This window comes from Symphodus melops (assembly GCF_947650265.1).
Source record: "Symphodus melops genome assembly, chromosome: 7".
Classification (NCBI taxonomy): Eukaryota; Metazoa; Chordata; class Actinopteri; order Labriformes; family Labridae; genus Symphodus; species Symphodus melops.
In genome coordinates, this window is record NC_136697.1 from 12,749,629 (window position 1) to 12,767,091 (window position 17,463).

The window sequence follows — 17,463 nt, forward strand, 5'->3', positions numbered from 1 at the left end:
CGAGTTTTTATATGAAAGTGGGGAGAGTGCGCCTCTGCACGGCTCGTTACAGAAGTACAAGCCTGCTTTCACTTTTTATCAGTAAAGTTAGAGGAAGAGGTTATTGTGAGAAAGGTCGTAGTGTTTTTTTGTATTTACAGTATTTGTATGTTGCTAATAAGCGATGTCTGGGTATACATTTTATTTTTTCACTCAAGGGGGTTGGATACACCGATTGAAAAGTTGGCTAAACAATAAGTAAGAGATAAAAGCAGAGGGAAACTTATGGTGGTGCAGCAAAGGAACAGAATTATTCTAATTAGCCAAAATCTATATAAAACAAATACAAAAATATCAAGACCAACGATAGGCCTACTTACATGTACAAGGCAAGCTGTGTAAATACAATATAAAGGCACTACCGACTGTTTCAAAGTTGCAATGAGCAGAAATTAAATAGACTTCTATATTAAAATTGTTCACCAGAAAGGTATATTAAACAATTTATTTGAATATCAGAAGAATCACATCTGGCCTTCGTGATTTCGTCATAAAGCAGGCTATAAAGTTGTTCAGGAGAAGTCTGTATTATAAGCTATCAAATAATTATTGTAGTTTTATGACAAAGAAATATTTAAAGAAAATCACATATCTAGTCTATCTATAGTACAACAATAAAAGCAATACAATAACACTAAAATTAGGAAAAAATATAGGCGACTTAGAACAAAAACGAATTGTACTAAGTTAAAGATTATAAATACTTTCACGTTTTAAATGTTCTTGTTGATTTAAAATACACGCAGAGTATCAGCAGTATTATTATGAAAGTCTCGTCCGGATGTTCTATTTGTTTAATGTATCAAACCTGCAGTCGTGACTATCCGCCTGTTGTTCCGCCTCCCTCACTCGACTCCACTCGGCTCCACTCGGCTATTGTCGGTGACTCGCGAAGCGCCGAAGTGGAGGAGAAAAAGCAGTGGAGAGAGACAGAGGGCACTGGCCGTAGTGAGAAGGGAAGGGGAACAAAAGTAAACGAAAATTAAACATTAACAGCAGCCGTCAGCGGAAAGTGAAAACGGTGCGAGTTGGCAGCTTTAAAGTGTCGGTGAGGTCCGCACGGATCAGTCTATGGTGTAAACACGTCAGGGTAGTTGTGACAGAGCAGAAGGAAAGGTCTCCTCCCAGTCTGTTGACGGATACAGTTCGGCTTCAGTGAAAGGAGACACGGCTCGACCTGACTGTTCGTTTCTCCGGCCAGGTAAGACTGTGTCCATAACCTGTCACACGAACTGCTCACATGACGCTCCTCAACCTGAAGCAACAGTTGGTCTCTATACTGCCTGAAATATTGAGTGAAACTGCTACCTGCTCTCACAGCCTCCATCTGTTTATGTGACACATTTCAACCCGTTTCATTTTCTTATGTTGGGACTCCAGTGACCTCGCACATTCATATGGGTGTTACTGCTTCATGAATGTTCAACAGGTGATAGCTCGAGCTCAAGCTTTACTGCTTGTCTAGGCCTTCTGCCCTGATGATTCCCCACAAGGCCCCACCTACAGTGTTTGCACATAATGACTTCTTCTGGAAAGCAAAGTTATTATTGCAGAGCTGAATAACACTTTCACAGATGTAAACCAGCCACTTCCTTCACATTATGCAACAGGTAATCTCTTGCAACAGTGCCAGTGCAGCCCAACAGGAACTGATGAGATTATGACCTGGGTGAGGTGGTTGAAGTGGAGGCCCCACTCAGGGAAGATGTTTACGTGGACCATCAACAGGGCTGTTGATGTCCCCCTGGCCATTAGGAAGCCAGAATACAGACCAACCATTGATAAGGCACACTCATTAGTACTCCGTTCACCGCCATCGAAGCCTCCTCTCAAGTCCCATCAACAGTGGGTCACATCACACTCACTGAAAGCTGAGGATCACACACTTCCTGCATTTAGATGACAGTGGTTTTACTGAAGTATTATTTGAAGGGCAGTGCATCATAATTTGTGGGTTTTTTTTCTCTGTTTTAATGTTTTTCTGTTGTTATGTCTGTAAAGCACTGTGAATTGCCTTGTGTCTGAACAGTGCTATATAAATAAACTTGCCTTGCCTTGCCGTCAAATGCTGAGTGGGACTCAACAGCTTCCTTGTATTGACAGATGTGTGCTTGTGATAGAATTTGATCGGATACTTGGAGCAGTATTGGCCCCCGCACTGACACTGATATTGATTGAATACCTGTATCCATATTGAGAGGGGATGCCTCTTTGAATTTTGATATGTTACTGGCAAGTATGGCAGTCAATACACAGATAGATTGCCCCATTCCTCAGGGGTTCCAGGTAAATTATAATGTGACCAAGGGAAACAACATCATGCAAGCTGAGATCAGAATATTACCAACATTTGTCTCACTATTGGTATCAGGATCAGAATCAGCTGATACTTTAACTGTCCTGTCTGGTGTTGGTGAGAATGCCTGTCAACACGTAGTTCTTTCACGGCTTAGGTATTTGCTGAAACAAACACTAGAATCCCTCGATTAGGAAGCATCTGTTCATCCACAAGAACTTTGAACATCCTTGTAGCAAATTATGAAATTATTCTGATCTGTGTTTAATGAGGACAAAAAAAAAAAAAGAAAGGGGGATGGAGTTCTCTTTCTCAAAGTATTGGCTAAATTTTGAGTTGTGGGAATAGGTTGGCTTTGATTGCTGGCAGGATTTAAAGTGATGTGTGATGCATATAAATTGATTAGTAACAGGGGGGGGGGGGGGAGGAATGGGAACAATGTCTGGCTCGAGGCAAAGGATTAGAGTAAAAAACAAGCATATGGTTTGGGAACTCCCAGCACCGCTTGTTTTTGAAAGTGAGATTGATTTGAAAGCTCGTTCCTCCTTTCTCCGTATGTGTTATGTGTAGGAAGTGGAACACAACGCTACAAACAATGCTGAATACCTTTATAGACATATGTTAGCAGGCTGCTCTGGAAGTGGTGTGCATCTCCTCTGACTCAGAATGCTGCCAAACTTGATCTGCAGCTTTCTCTGCAACTCCTTGACAAGCAGCAAGGAGGAAGATGAAGGGTTGGCCAGGATCTGTTTCCTCATAGCTTTGTGTGTGTGTGTGTGTGTGTGTGTGTGTGTGTGTGTGTGTGTGTGTGTGTTAAAGTTTGAGTAGGTGTGTGCGTGTACCTGCCTGTGTGAGCTTGGTGGAGGTGGAATCCTCCGACTTCCTATCAAGACCACAAATTAATGATTCACATATTTCCTGAACCTCACAACAGCACTCAGATGTCTCTTTGAGTAGCTAAAGTGTGTTTCTACAAACAAACATATAACTATGTCATACTTCTTAAAACACACAACCTCTTCACTGTTAAAGCACCAAGGCATCAATTAATGAATCACATCAGTTCATCTACCAGCAACTTTAATCCATCCCTTACATTATTCACTGATATGGCTGATCACAGACATACTGCTACATTATTTCTGCTAAAAGACAATATGACAAATATTGCAGGAAGATATTTTTTGTGCGACTGTTTGATGTTGTTGCGGCAGAGTGAGATGGTGGTTCACACTCGATTCGCTTGTTAATGATGTTAAATTTGCATCAATAGTCATGTGGTCAAGAGAACAGCTCTGTGACAACATTTGCCTTTGTGTTTTTTTTTTTTTTTTTTTTCTCATTTCAGTGAAAAACATTCATTATGAGCCACATTATGTGGAATGGCTAAATTATTGTTGTATCCTTCTGCTGTATCAGTATTGCTCTCAAAAACACCATTTAGTCAGACTCGATTATTTGGATTAATCACTGAGAAATGTGTATTTAAAAAAAAGAAAAAAGCCAAACATCTCAAGTGTTTGGTTTTATAAATCAAACTGTTTGACGATGTAATCCCGTGATAATAGTAAGTTTAAGATGAGACATTAACTTCTAAAAATAAGTGGCGGTTACGCTTATCTAATCAGTTCTGTTTCGCCAAAATTGACAGGAAATGAAGTCAACACAATTTTCAAAGTTGAAAACTCGATCTCTGAAGTGATCACCTCTAACATTTGATGATCCTGTAACAAATCAAGCATTCAAACAAACAGAGACAATAACTGACCTATTGATAGATAATAGATTGAATGATACATTCATGTTTTACATTCATTTAACAAAAGAGGCCTCAGAGCTCACATCTTCTAAATAGACTTCAGTCTACAACAGGCAGTGACGCTATTATATTTCTCTAAGTGATTCACATCATTAGACCAAAACAACTTTAGCAGTGAGAAGTCTTTAAACTGTCCTTCTTGTCTGGTTATTATTATTATTATCCTTCACACAAAGAAAAACAAATGTGAGGTTGAAAGGTGTGTTAAACTTACTTGAAGGCAAAATGTGTGTGTGTGTGTGTGTGTGTGCGTATGTGTGTGCGTGTAGTCACATGGCCCAGCCGACAGTGGTTTGTTAAATTCCACCCTGCCCGGGGGCAGATGTGAGGAGACGAGCTGTGGTGACACTGCGGATATACAGACACACCCATCAGTTGGTTTGGCAGCAGAGTCACTTGCTTTCACTAAATCCCAAACTTAAGTGCGTCCTGATTGTTTTGCCTCCAAATAGACAAAAGTCACCTATTTGCCTCTGTTGCAAAAACATTTTCACACACCGGTTATTTACAAAAAAAAAAAGAAAAAGTTCTTAAAGCCACATTAATCAGACATTAAAGTTGTTAAAATGTGTCTGCACACAGGTAAAGATGGGTCATTTTCACTGCGGGCGTCAGGAAGTAAGGCGCTGTGAGTGCTCATATTCTAATAGCTCAGCAGAATCAGATGTACACGTGTGTCAAGCCAAGCAGGAAGTGTTGTCCTGGCAACCATAACAGATAGTTCACAGAGGTAGTGTGACCTGATTTCGGATCAGTCCCTTCAGCGTGTGGAGATTTGTGGAGTCTGATTCGTTGCTCACTCTTCTCTCCCTGCACTGACACTTTGAACGTTTGTGTCTTGCAGGGTTAAAATAATCGCGTTTGTTCGTCCTGACTGGAGATGACTGTATGCGGACAAAAACGTCTCCACCCAAATATGAGCACCTAAAACCTCCACGTGGGAGGAGAATCCAAAGAATGCTTTATTTACCACAACATCCTCATGGCAGCTACAAAGCTCCTCTTAAATTACAACCCTCATTTCATTCTCGTCCTCGGGATAGAAAAGTTTTCTTCTTGATGTTCTTGGTTTTTTTTTAAAGCGTAGTTATTTAGCTCCAATAGCCTGCTGTCTTAACCCTCAAGCTGCCTTTCAGCTCATATGCTGCAGTGTCATTGGTTGTTGATCCATTGTACTGAAGGTGCAGGTGTGTACACAGACTTCAGAAACAGGTCATTTAAAGCTACAGAGTCTTTATACACGGATGCCTTGTTGTGACTCACAGTCACCTCAAGGTGCTCTGGGCCTGTGAGAGCACGTCAGGAGGTAACACAGAAATCATCGAGTGTCTCTGAAGGACAACACACTTTTAAATATCTAAATGTTTTGAAGAGTTTGAATATTTAACGTGTGCTCCCTGCCGTTTGTGTCTCGTCTTCAGTTTGTCTGCATAAAGGTTCTTTTATGAGGTTTACCTTTTTGTGATTGTTTGAATTTTATTTGACAGCTGCAGAGTCATACTAAATTGCAAACCTTAAAACCAACCTGTCTTTTTTTAAATTAGTTTTCGGGCTTTGCCTTTATTTGGGTAGAACAGTGGAGTTTGGGATCCAGGGAGAGAGAGAGAGGTTGAAGTTGAACCTGGACCGCCCTGCTTGGAGGACTGTAGACTGTGTTCATGGGGTCTGATGGCAAACTGAGCCTGACAGCTAACCGCTCGTATTGATTCATATAAGGCTTCATAGAGAAACCTTCACAGGCGGGAGCATCTTGTTTTAGTCTCCTTAGTTATTATTGGTTGAGAAGGATTGGCTAATTTGTCAGGAGATTATTAAGATTATTTATGTTAATCATACGGACAAAGATAGATTTCTTGTTGTGTTATATTTTATTTACAGACTAAAGGAGATATTAGATTCTAAGAAGGGAAATACTTATTTATTAAACAAATAATCAATAATCAAAGCATGAGGTGGACTCAGCCTACATCTTTAAATAGAAGACAAACGTTTTTTATTTTTTTCTGGCTTCACAAAAATCTGAAATTAAAAATGTTCGAAACGTGAAAACTTTCAGCTTGTTTCCACATTTGGTGTCGCCATAGAAACATTCTGATTGCTCTGTTTGAATAAAGTGTCTCCATCATTGATGACAGTACTACAGAGTACGAGCACTTAAAACTCAAGCATCCTGACGTTTTTCTTTTTGTATAAAAATATTTGAACCCGGGATTTTCTTGGTCAAAGTGAAAAAAAATGTTTTTCATGCTCTATGGATATTTCCTATTTGTTGTTGTGTTTGGTCTAATGGTGAAAAGCTGTCCCCACAAACCTTGAGGAAGTTATGATGATGCATGAGCATTGTAAGATAAGATAATCCTTTATTCATCTTGCAAGCAGAGAAATGTACAGTGTTACAGCAGCAAAGCAGGATAGTAGAAGAAAATCACAAAGTTCAAAAAATCAAAATAGATGAAAATATAAGTGTAGAAAAAATGTGCATCAAAACAATAATTAAAGAGCTAGTAAAACATGCATAAAAAAGGAACAGTTGAAAAGTCAGTAACTTAAAGATGTAAGTCTGTAAGCATTGTGATTAAGGATCCAGAATAGATCTCGTACTTTTGAAACACTCTCCACTGTGTATGAGAATCTGTGTCCTTTTCTATTTCAAAGTGGGCCTGTCCAAACAATTCTATGTGTTTATGTGTATTGGTAAGTGTGGGCTGTGGACAGAAAACATGACTTGAGATTGAATTAGAGAGATGGGAACTGAAGTCTTTTTTAGATATGTTGAGACAACAGGACCTTTGTTTTCGTCAGCAAACCACAGCATGCAGGGAGCTCAACCTAATAACTCTGCTATGGAGGAGTGGGAGGGGAAACTGCTGCTAAACTAACAGGTTAGGATCTAGGGTAGCAAATGGATGGAAAGTTTCCGGTAAATATTTGAAAACTTTCCATGAGAAGTTAAGCTGGGGAATTTTGGGAATATTCCAAATCGGAAACTTTTCTATGGGAATTAACTGGAAATGCAGGAAATGCAGTCTAATTTAATCGAACCGTATCATATCCAAGCATAAATATAAACATTTAGTTTTGTCCGAAGCAGAAATCTATGCAAAATAATACAATTAAAAAACATGACGTTTCCACAGGTTTACATCAAACCAGCTCATGGGCGCCTCCTGTGGGCTGCCCCCTCACTCTGACATCTCTCCATTCATGAGTGTCCACCGGTCCTGTTTGTGCATGTGTAGTCCACGGGCTCAAATAAGTGGCTTCAATAGTCTTGTGCTCTGTGCTCAAAGTGTGGTCCAGGTTTCACAAAATCACATTTGGATGTGATGGAGGAGTGCACGGTGCATGTAGGGGGCGTGGCCTCAATAGACCTGCAGTAAGCATTGTGATTGAGGACGAGCATATTTGATTTACATGGCATGAAATCTGGTTGTTTTTGTCAAAATTATGCTAAAATACATTTTTCCCAACTATATTTTAGTTCCCTGTTCAGGGCCAACCTCCATTTTCATTTTAAATTCCCAGTTTATTCCCATAAATTTTAATGGAAAGTTTCCAACTTTGAAGATTTTTATAACCCTATTTGGATCACAGTACTGCCAACTCACAGCAGGGGCTTATTGAAAACTGTTCAACAAAATCTGTGAATATCTTTAGATGGATCAACACAGAAGAGGGTGCACATCCCTCTCTGTGGTCTGCCCTCTCCTTCCTCTCCTATAATTGTAACGTCACAGGAGCTGATGATATTTGGGAGGGAGCTGTTAAAACAGATGAATAGTGTCTCACACAGAATGTCAGGCCTTAGAGCACATTTCATACTTTGAGAGCTGTGTTTTGTGTGTTTGAATGTGTTAACACTATTAAGAGTAATCCCCCCCAGAAAGTGACGAACAAGAGAACACAGTGGTGCTCTGTGAAAACTTTGGAAAGCTTACAAGTTGTGTCAGTAGTTTTATGCTCTGAAGGTTTAGGAAGCACGTCAACATTTCAGACAATCAGAGAAATGTGCTCCGAAAACAAAGTCCTCTGAATCTGGAGGTTGTTAAATAATCTGTAGTACCTTCTGTCTGCCACATGGTGGTGCAATTGAGCTGCATCCAGAAAACTACAGTTACTTTCTGCTGCTTAGAGAAAACTTTATTGATCCCCAGCAGGGAAACTTAACAACATCAGACATGTCCACACGTGGACCGACGGGTGAGCTCAGCTTTATTGGCCAGGTATGTTTAACACAGAAGGATTTAAACTCCAGTAGACTGTGCTCTCTTTGTACTAATAAAGCTTCAGCTTCAGTCTGTAGACGAGCACAGAAGAGGACCAGTTCCAAAAATACAAAATCATTTCTAATGATGAGAAAAACAGCAGAACTAAACAAAAATGTTGAAGACCCATTAAAGCCAAACTGATGCTAAACAGAGATAGCATGTGATGTCAATTGAACCTATCATATTACATTTGTGTCACTGCATATGCAGAGCTTTAACCCTAAATGTTTGGTTTATATCAGTTTGAGTGTGTAATTGTTTAGATTGAACTATAGAAATATGCTTCTTTTGTCCTGCTCTACTTTCCTCTCCAATAAATCACTAATAGATTTTCTCATCACATTTAGCAGACAGTGAGTCACAAGTTTTTTTGTTTTTTTATTGAGATTTATTTTTTCCTCAACATGTACTCTTAAAGTATAATTAACCCCGTCCTGTTATGCTGTCTCCATCCATTCACGTGTTTACTCCATTTGGCAGAAGTGAAACCAATAAGATTTAATGTGCACATGTGATCACCTCGTTCCTCAGACTTGTGTCTGGTCGAGTGAAGGGCTTTGAATTACTCCCACTCACAGGAAGACGCACCTTTTGTGAGGACACTTACACACTCCTCTCTTATGTTACTTCCTTACACATACAGGAGATTCCATAAGACTGACGCCCAAATATGGGCACATCCTGTGCAGTGGTGGAAGAGACTCCAGTCTACATACAGTAAACAGACTTCCTGTCAGACGGGTACAGGGGCAATAGGAGTGGATTTTGATTTTCTTTGAAGTCAAACATCTTAACAAATCCTAAATGCTTGTCTGACGACTGTGTGCATTGTTAGTGAAGCAGCTTTTTAAACAACTGGAGGAAAGTTTAAGATGCAGCAGAAGCATGTATAGTATCCATCTTAAAGCTTTCAGTTACAAATGAATCATTCATAAAGCTTAGAGTTATTCAGTGGTGTGTGTGTGTGTGTGTGTGTGTGCAGGCAGGCTGGAGAAACAGTGTCACTTCGAGGGATCTTCATTTCTTTAGCGCTATTGATGAGCCTATGGAGAAGTCTTCTGGCATCCTAAACAAAGGCCAGTGTGTGTGCGTGTGTGTGTGTGTGCGTCTGTGTTGCTGAGGTCCTGTGAGGACAAGACAGATTTGACACCTGTGGCATAGAAGTTTGATTCCATGAGTGTCTGTTGGTGCTTTTCCGAAGAAGACTCCCGGCACCCCTTTCTAACTCCTGGGGCCCCGAAGTCTTTGTGTCCCGCCACACTACGCCTCTCTGTTCAAAAACAAGCAGAACCAGGTGTTCAAGACTTTCACAGTCCCCGCCTGTCCCATCGCCGAGAGTCTCTGTGTCCTGAGGTTTTTTTGTGTGTTTTTTTTTAAATCAGGTGTTGCATTCACACTCTGTTAAATGGACTCACGTGTAAAGAGCTCTAAAGTTTTGTTTGGCTGTGATTTATAGAGCCATTGACTCTTCTCTGGTGCACATGGAACAAGGCCTCACATTTTCTACTTCTACAGTAGCTCCTTGTACAAATAACCTCTCTGACCGGTAACAAACAGGCAATGTTCCCCCGGCACAGACTCCTTATTGGGGAGGGACAGTTATCTGATTTAGCTGAACATATTTTTCTCACCAAGAGAAGTCTGGCTGGGAGTCTTTAGACATTTAAAAAGAATCAATTCGTTAAGATGATTATATCTCTACTTGCACATGTTTCTGTATGTTAAAGTCAACCACAGTAGACTTTTTGTTTAGAAGAATCCGAGCTTATTGCTGAAAGAAACACTTCAGCAGAGCGTGTTTCTGTGAGTTAACCTCCATAAAATACTAACACACTGAATGAAAATTAAATTAATTAAAAAGTCTAATAATTACAAACATGAAGATGAAGTTTTCCTTTCTTTTTTCAAAAGTTAAAACCTTACACTTGGCTAAAACTGCCAATATAAAAAAAGATGGGTGGACTTGGTGACCTCTGGTGCAGGGAAATGGATGGAGCATGAAAAGAGAGGAAGTAAACGGAGATGAAGGGAGGAGGCAGACAGACATCATTTTGGAAGGTATCGGGGTGGGCTGCAGAGGAAGTGGCCTCGCTGTGACCCACAGGGTGAGCCTCTTCCTCCAGCGGACATGTCTTTGAAACTGTTAGACGAACTCAGTCCCAATGGTGGGAGGGAGGAGCAGCCATTCATGTGGCTTCTGATTAATAGTAACTCAGAGCCCTGTGTGTGTGTGTGTGTGTGTGTGTGTGTGTGTGTGTGTGTGTGTGTGTGTGTGTGTGTGTGTGTGTGTGTGTGTGTGTGTGTGTGTGTGTGTGTGTGTGTGTGTGTGTGTGTGTGTGTGTGTGTGTGTGTGTGTGTGTGTGTGTGTGTGTGTGTGTGTGTGTGCAGGGCTTCTGTAAGTCACTGCGTCTGTCTCACAGTCTGTTCGTCTCTGTGTTCATGTTTTTTAAACAATATGCATATACAACATGCATTTCTGGGCTTGCAGCAGAAATGCATGTTGTATTGCATGTTGTTGCATTGGTGTATTTAAACGAATGTTACGGCTTTTGTGTAAAATGACACAATCAGTGAGTTTATGTCCTTTATTTTATAAGTTTACAGTTTTACTCCCTTATAAATCTCTCTCCTCTCTCTCTCTCTGTCCCTCTCTCTCTCTCTCTCTCTCTCTCTCTCTCTCTGTCCCTCTCTCTCTCTCTCTCTCTCTCTCCTCTCTCTCTCTCTGTCCCTCTCTCTCTCTCTCTCTCTCTCCTCTCTCTCTCTCTGTCCCTCTCTCTCTCTCTCTCTCTCTCCTCTCTCTCTTTCTGTCCCTCTCTCTCACTCTCTCTCTCTCTCTCTCTACAGACGTTTTAAAAACAAAACCAAAGTTATTTGACATTCAGTTGTATGACTGGTGACATTTCATGCTGCGTGACACAGCATCTTGAGTAACTTCACGGTTATTTCCTCTTGCGTTGGGGGATTTTTGCCAATCACGACATTCTGACCTTCATTCTCTGAGACTAAAAGGGAGATCCCCAAAGTTTGCAATCAGTTTGTCCACCCCTCAGGTCTGGATCATCTGGAACATCGTCGTGGTATTTTTCACTGTCGTTGTTTGAGCACGCAGGACGATTTCACTGATGCTCAGACTCCATGTAATCAAGACTTCGGATTATACAACTCAAACACGCACAGTGAACAGATCTCATATGACTTCTCTTTTGTAGTTTTTATCATATTTCTCTCAGTCGGTTTCATGCTCAGGAGCTCTAAATGGAGTATTTTTGATTAACCTTGCATTGATTGACTTATACATTCTTCCTCTCGTAGTCTTTTGTGCTGTCCCTCTTCCCTCAACAGTAGACCTTCAATCATATAAAGTTCATAAAGCCTGGCCTTGCTAACAGAGGACCACTGAATGCTTATAGAGTTTATAGTAGTACTCATGACCTGATAATAATATAGAGACTTTTGCCTCTCTATCAGTTGTGTAATTAGGTGGAGAAAATAGCTTTATCACAATGACTGTTGCATTTTTACAACCCTAACTTGAAGAATCAGGCATCAGCAGAATCCAGTTACACTTTTAGGGAACAACAATTTGTTCCACATCTTTGCATCTGTGCGTGCGTGTGTGCGTGTGTGCGTGTGTGCGTGTGTGCGTGCGTGCGTGTGTGTGTGTGTGTGTGTGTGTGTGTGGAGAACGATCACGTCCTGTGAGTCTCTGTTCCTTCTTGCTTGCAGATAATGTGGATCATTCAGTCCTGAACTAATCGCCACCAGTGCTTAAGATAAAGATGTGTGAGACCATGTGACTTCTCTTGAAATGATCCCACACTTCCTGTAAACTGCAGGATGGCTCAGGTGTATGTCTTAGTGTACCACTGTCAGGGAGTGTAGACTGTATTAGAAGTATTTGAGTAGGTGTAATTCTTAAAAGTCATTTCAATACAGACTTGTGAGGGAATCTGCTCAGAGTCGGGACAGAAAACGATACCTACACTTGTGGAGCCGGTCATTTGAACTTTGACCTGTGAGAACAAAGGTCATCATGTAGAAAAATAAATATCATCCTCAGAGCGACACTTCAGAGTAAGCAGAGCTTCTCAGATATCCACTGATTTAATGAGGCGATGCCCAGACATGAATAATGCTCTGTGCAGCGGGGTGGTCGGTAGCTGAGGTTTGGACTTTCAGGTCAACTTTATTTATTTACTCGTGTTGATTAGGCTGCTGCTGTGATATCAAACTTTTCATATACCCCAAAACATACAGTGTTTATTTTCTGCACATCCCATACACCATGCACTCACGAGAAGCTGCCTTTAATACAGATCCAGATTAGCATGTATGCTAACTCATCATGCTAACATCTTGTATTTTGGAACAGATTTTCATCACTAACTTTTTTTTTTCCATATGAAGGAAACGAACAAGCAAATAAACATTATTCTAAATATTAAGTTAAACGTTAACGTGGTCATGTGACCTCTGTGTGAACTCTGAACTGATGTTGGATCAACTCTGAGTACTTATTTGTTTATGTATTTGTTTCTATGTTTTTGACTTCCCGGTAACTGTCTTCTTCTTAGCAGGGCCGAACCTGATGAATAAGTTGATGTTCTCAGATATTTTTTGTGGCTTGCACGGTAACTCTAATTATAGAATCCTTTGGAAAAGATCTGGATTTTTTATGAATAATCTGTCAGTAATGTGCTCGAGTCATTCACCTCGCAGGAACTAAATCACACTTTCCCAGTCACTCGGTGAGCATTAATGGGAAGCTTCTCGTTGACTTAATAGGAGAGCTGTCTCTGTTTCTGTTCCATTTAGTTATTTGACTTGTGTTCATCACTTCGCCTTCCTTGCATGTTCTCAGCATTGTCTCAGTTAGTGTGCGTCTCTGGTGTGTGAGGCTTCTGGGAGAAAACGAAAGCAGGTCAGTGTGACTGATCACAGTTCTGGAAAATTCCACACGGTGTCTCTCTCTCTGCTGAAAGCCTTCCATGTGTTTAGAGTCACACGTCAGCTACAGTGACTCCACATTGACTCACATGATGGGCCGTCATTCTTTGACGTGTCAATCCATTGTTAGGGTTTTCTCAAATGCAAATTGGGTTTCTTAATATTCTGCTGTTTGTTTGTGTGAAATGTTTGATACAATTCTCTTCTCTTGACTGAAGTTCAGGGACCTTCCTCGTGCAGCTTTACAAGTTTGGTTTGGGATTATTTTTTTTTTAAATTCAGTGTGGAAGTTTCACCACGCAGTTGAATGAAAAGTCTTTAACCTTTCACATTGTTTGGAAAGCTGTCTTTAAATCATGCTGCTGCATTATTCTACCACTACGTCTCTTTGTCCTGTTTGACTGGATTGACAGCTCTGATTGAATTTATCTGTTAAACTTACTCAACCGCTGCAGTGTGAGTCTGGCTATGACACAAATGTATTAATAGTTTTCATTAAAAGAACATCAAACATAGAGAGCTATTTAGAAAGACAAACATTTATTTTTCATTTCCTCCATGTAACCAGCTCATAATAATAATAATAAAAATATAGTGAGTGTAGCTGAATATCATAAAAAATAAAGCAAATATCAACTTCACATAAGTAGACTTTGCACCTTCAAACACACACACACACACACACACACACACACACACACACACACACACACACAGTCTTTGTCCATCCCTGTTTATGTCACCCTCTGACTAATCCCATTTCCTCTCTTCTTGACAAAACAAACGCATTTTTACGACCTTTACGTTGCTTTCTAATGAGCTGTGACGTCCGAGTCTTTATCAGTTATTCCATCCGTGCACGCTGCCGTTTAATCCCTTGTATGGGTTGTGAAGGTGGGGATACACAACCAGCAACACTACAGACCTTTGGCCTGCAATCTTCCACCTTTAGCTGCAGCAGTCGTTGCACATGTAGTCTGACCAGCTCCGGGGTGGAGGCTGGAAAGACTGACTACGTCTGTTTATTGTTCCATACAGGCAGGGCGAGAGAGATGGAGATCCATTGTGTAGTATCTCTCTGCCCTCCTCATGAATAGCAGCTTTCAAAAGGGACGAGTGACTGAGACGAAAAGAGGGGGAAAAAAAACCCCACTCACAATAGCTTTAAGTTTTATAGCGTTCCTGACGCCGGCTGCAGATTTTTTGGCATGCAACCAAACACAACATACACACAGCTGCACAGCTCTCCCTCTCTCTCTCCTCTCACGCACACAAACTACTCTTATCTCTCTCTCAGTCTCACTCACACTCGTGTTTTTCTACAGGCCTCTACACCACCGCTTCTAGCAAACTCCACTCTGCATGCACTAAGCTTTCTTTTGTCTTTTTTTTTTTTTTTTAAAACAATAGCATTTGTTTTCTGAGGGGCAGAGCAGAGAGACGCAGCCTGGCAGCCTCTCTTGGCCTCGGTCGGACGTGTCTCCTGCATGTCACCCTGTGTGCGTCTGCTGTGACGTCTGAAGGGCATTATATGCCACAGGCCTCTGTTTGTTTTTGGCTGCTCTCGTCCTGATAATGGCCCATTAAACAGAGGAACAGAGGCTCATAGGCACCTCTGTGGAAACAGCAAAGACCTCTCTAATCTGGATGAAACCCAGCTGGCATTCAGTTTGGTAATACTTAGCTACTGTAGGAGCAGTTTTAGCTTAAAGTCGCTCCGCTCCTGCCAGCAACAACACTAACCTGCTGGCTATTTTTAGTGCATACTCGAGCGGCTGATGATATCCGTAAGGCGCTGGCTGACCTCTTTGTCTGGTTTTATGTTCCTCCCAGTCGTGTGGCATCCTGTGCGTAAAGATAGGAGTTACGTCTGAATATTTGTTCGGCATCAACAAAAGTCTTTTACATAATTGGCTCGTTTCATACCGACCTTCCTGTGGAAGGAATGCAAGGAGCTCAGTTTACAGTTGCATCAGTTGAAAAGGGCCACATCTCACATATAATCCTGTCACCTCTGCACATTCTGTCAGTCTGCCCGGAGTCTCGTGCAGCATCTCCTCGTCTCAATGAGAAGGACGTCCCCTTCTTGACTGCTCTATAAAACACCTTTTGATGATAGCTCATTTGTAAGACATGGTGTTATCAAACCTGCATCATGTGGGTAAAGATTCTCTCCTTCACAAGAAGATTCAATGTCATTGACTTCTGTAGAGCGAGGATCTGATTCAGGACCATTCATTAAAATACAGAATGATTTGGCACAGTTTAATCTGATCTGAGTCTCACTGATAGTTTTTTTTTTTACTTTATGGAACTGATTAAATGTCATGTGTTTAGTCATTGTGTATATGTGAAGTCTTTTGACAGGTAGTTGGGGCAAGAAATGAAAACACGTTTTGTTTCTGACACATAAGTCTCAGCTCTTCCATAGGCCAGATCTCACTTGTGACGCTCCGCCTAAACTAAAGCTCTTCATTCCTTTAAGAGACAAAAAATAAAGCCAATGTAAATATCATGAATGAAAGAATGAAAACACTTCAAGACATCATGGGTTTTTTTTTGTAATTTCTCTGATTGTCACATAAAAGTGTCTTCAGTGAGTTGAGGCTGTTGAAAGTCTTTAATGTTCAGATTTCGCTAAAGTGAGGTTCTTCCTTCTGTCCTTGTGTTTGATCACTTTCCTGCAAGGAGTAAAGGTGGAGAGGTTCTGAAAAAGTGTCTCTCCCTTCATAGGAAGTCCACATGACTTGACCTCTGAGGTGGAGAACTGTAACCATGCTGGAGAGATGAAAGAGGCGAAATACAGTCTGCAAGAAAATAGTCAAAACCTCACTGAACTGGTTTATAACTTTGAATCCAGGTCATCTTCACAGGTCCTCCATGGACTGATACTTCAGACCTGTAAAACCTGGTTATCAACAACTTACCTGCAGCATCCCTACACTAATCCACCATGGGTTAGGAAGAATAAAAGGTGGCTACATGTACATTTGATGCCGTTGTTGCCTGAGTTAAAAAACTGTTATGTTTTGTTTCTATGCTGACCTCTTCTTCACTTTCTGCACACCCATTTTAACTTCACTCGCCCACACAACTCTGATACGACATTCCCAATAACTTTTAAGGCATTCAGCACAAAAAAGGATTGCACAACTAACAATTTGTTCTCCAACAAGGACAGCTGACCCCTGCTAGCTTAGACTGTCTCACTCAGCACTTCAGGACACATATCTTACCACCTGGCATGCACAGTGCTGTGTGGTTCAACAAGTCAAGGGCAGAGTTACGGCTGAGTGGCTGTTGTTCTTTTTTTGAACGGTGTGAAGAAGGCGACTGTCTTTGTGCACTCGTCTTTAAACGTACCGTAGAATGAATCTCTCCTGCATCCATTCCTGTGCGAAGCTGAATGAGGGACTTCAAGAAAAATAAAAGCCCCCCTGCTGGAGCTGATCTCATTTCACCCTGAGAATTCTGCTTAATCCTCACATACCAGAGAGTAACTTGTCCCATGTGTTATCACTGTTATCTGCCATTATGGTGAGCAGCGAACTAACTGCATGTTCACTGTATCCTGTTCTAATATCACCATGTTGAAGGACACTGATTAGCCTTCTATCTCCTGGATGTGCTCACCTTATCTAACTTGACCTGCAACAATTTATTTATTTATTTTAAATTGGTTTCATAATGAACTGGATCGACTTGTAAATCCTGCAGTATAACTCGTCAGACATCTGCTCTGTGTTTGAAACAAGGAATCATTCAGAGTGTATTTGGACAGGAATGAGCCTGTAGTAATTGCACATGAATTTAGGATTTAGAAATCCTGCAGAAATGAGTCCAGTCTAGTCTTCTGTCTAGACACTGTTTTACAATATGCCCGATTGTTTTTCATCCTGTTTGAGCCACAACATTTTTATAGGATTGTTCAGTCGTTCAGACTTCAGAACCTACTGTATGCCGGTTTAAGTTAAAACAGAGATGTTTTCATGTCGTATTTGCAGCACCACGCTTAATCTAGACAACTTTCCATTAACCTTTGCACCATCCGGCAGCTTTTTCCAGGAAACGTTTGCTTACACAGGAATTATGAA

At 41.0% G+C, this 17,463-nt stretch overlaps 1 protein-coding gene across 1 annotated transcript in view; it reads left to right on the plus strand.

The window, feature by feature from the left end:
- The first annotated feature begins 901 nt into the window (after positions 1-901).
- The window catches only part of gng12a (guanine nucleotide binding protein (G protein), gamma 12a), a 28,216-nt gene continuing 11,654 nt past the window's right edge, over positions 902-17,463 (plus strand). Inside the window, exon 1 of the mRNA XM_079348683.1 lies at positions 902-1,240. The gene's annotated coding sequence lies outside the window, so the exon portion shown is untranslated. The remainder of the gene's footprint in view (positions 1,241-17,463) is intronic.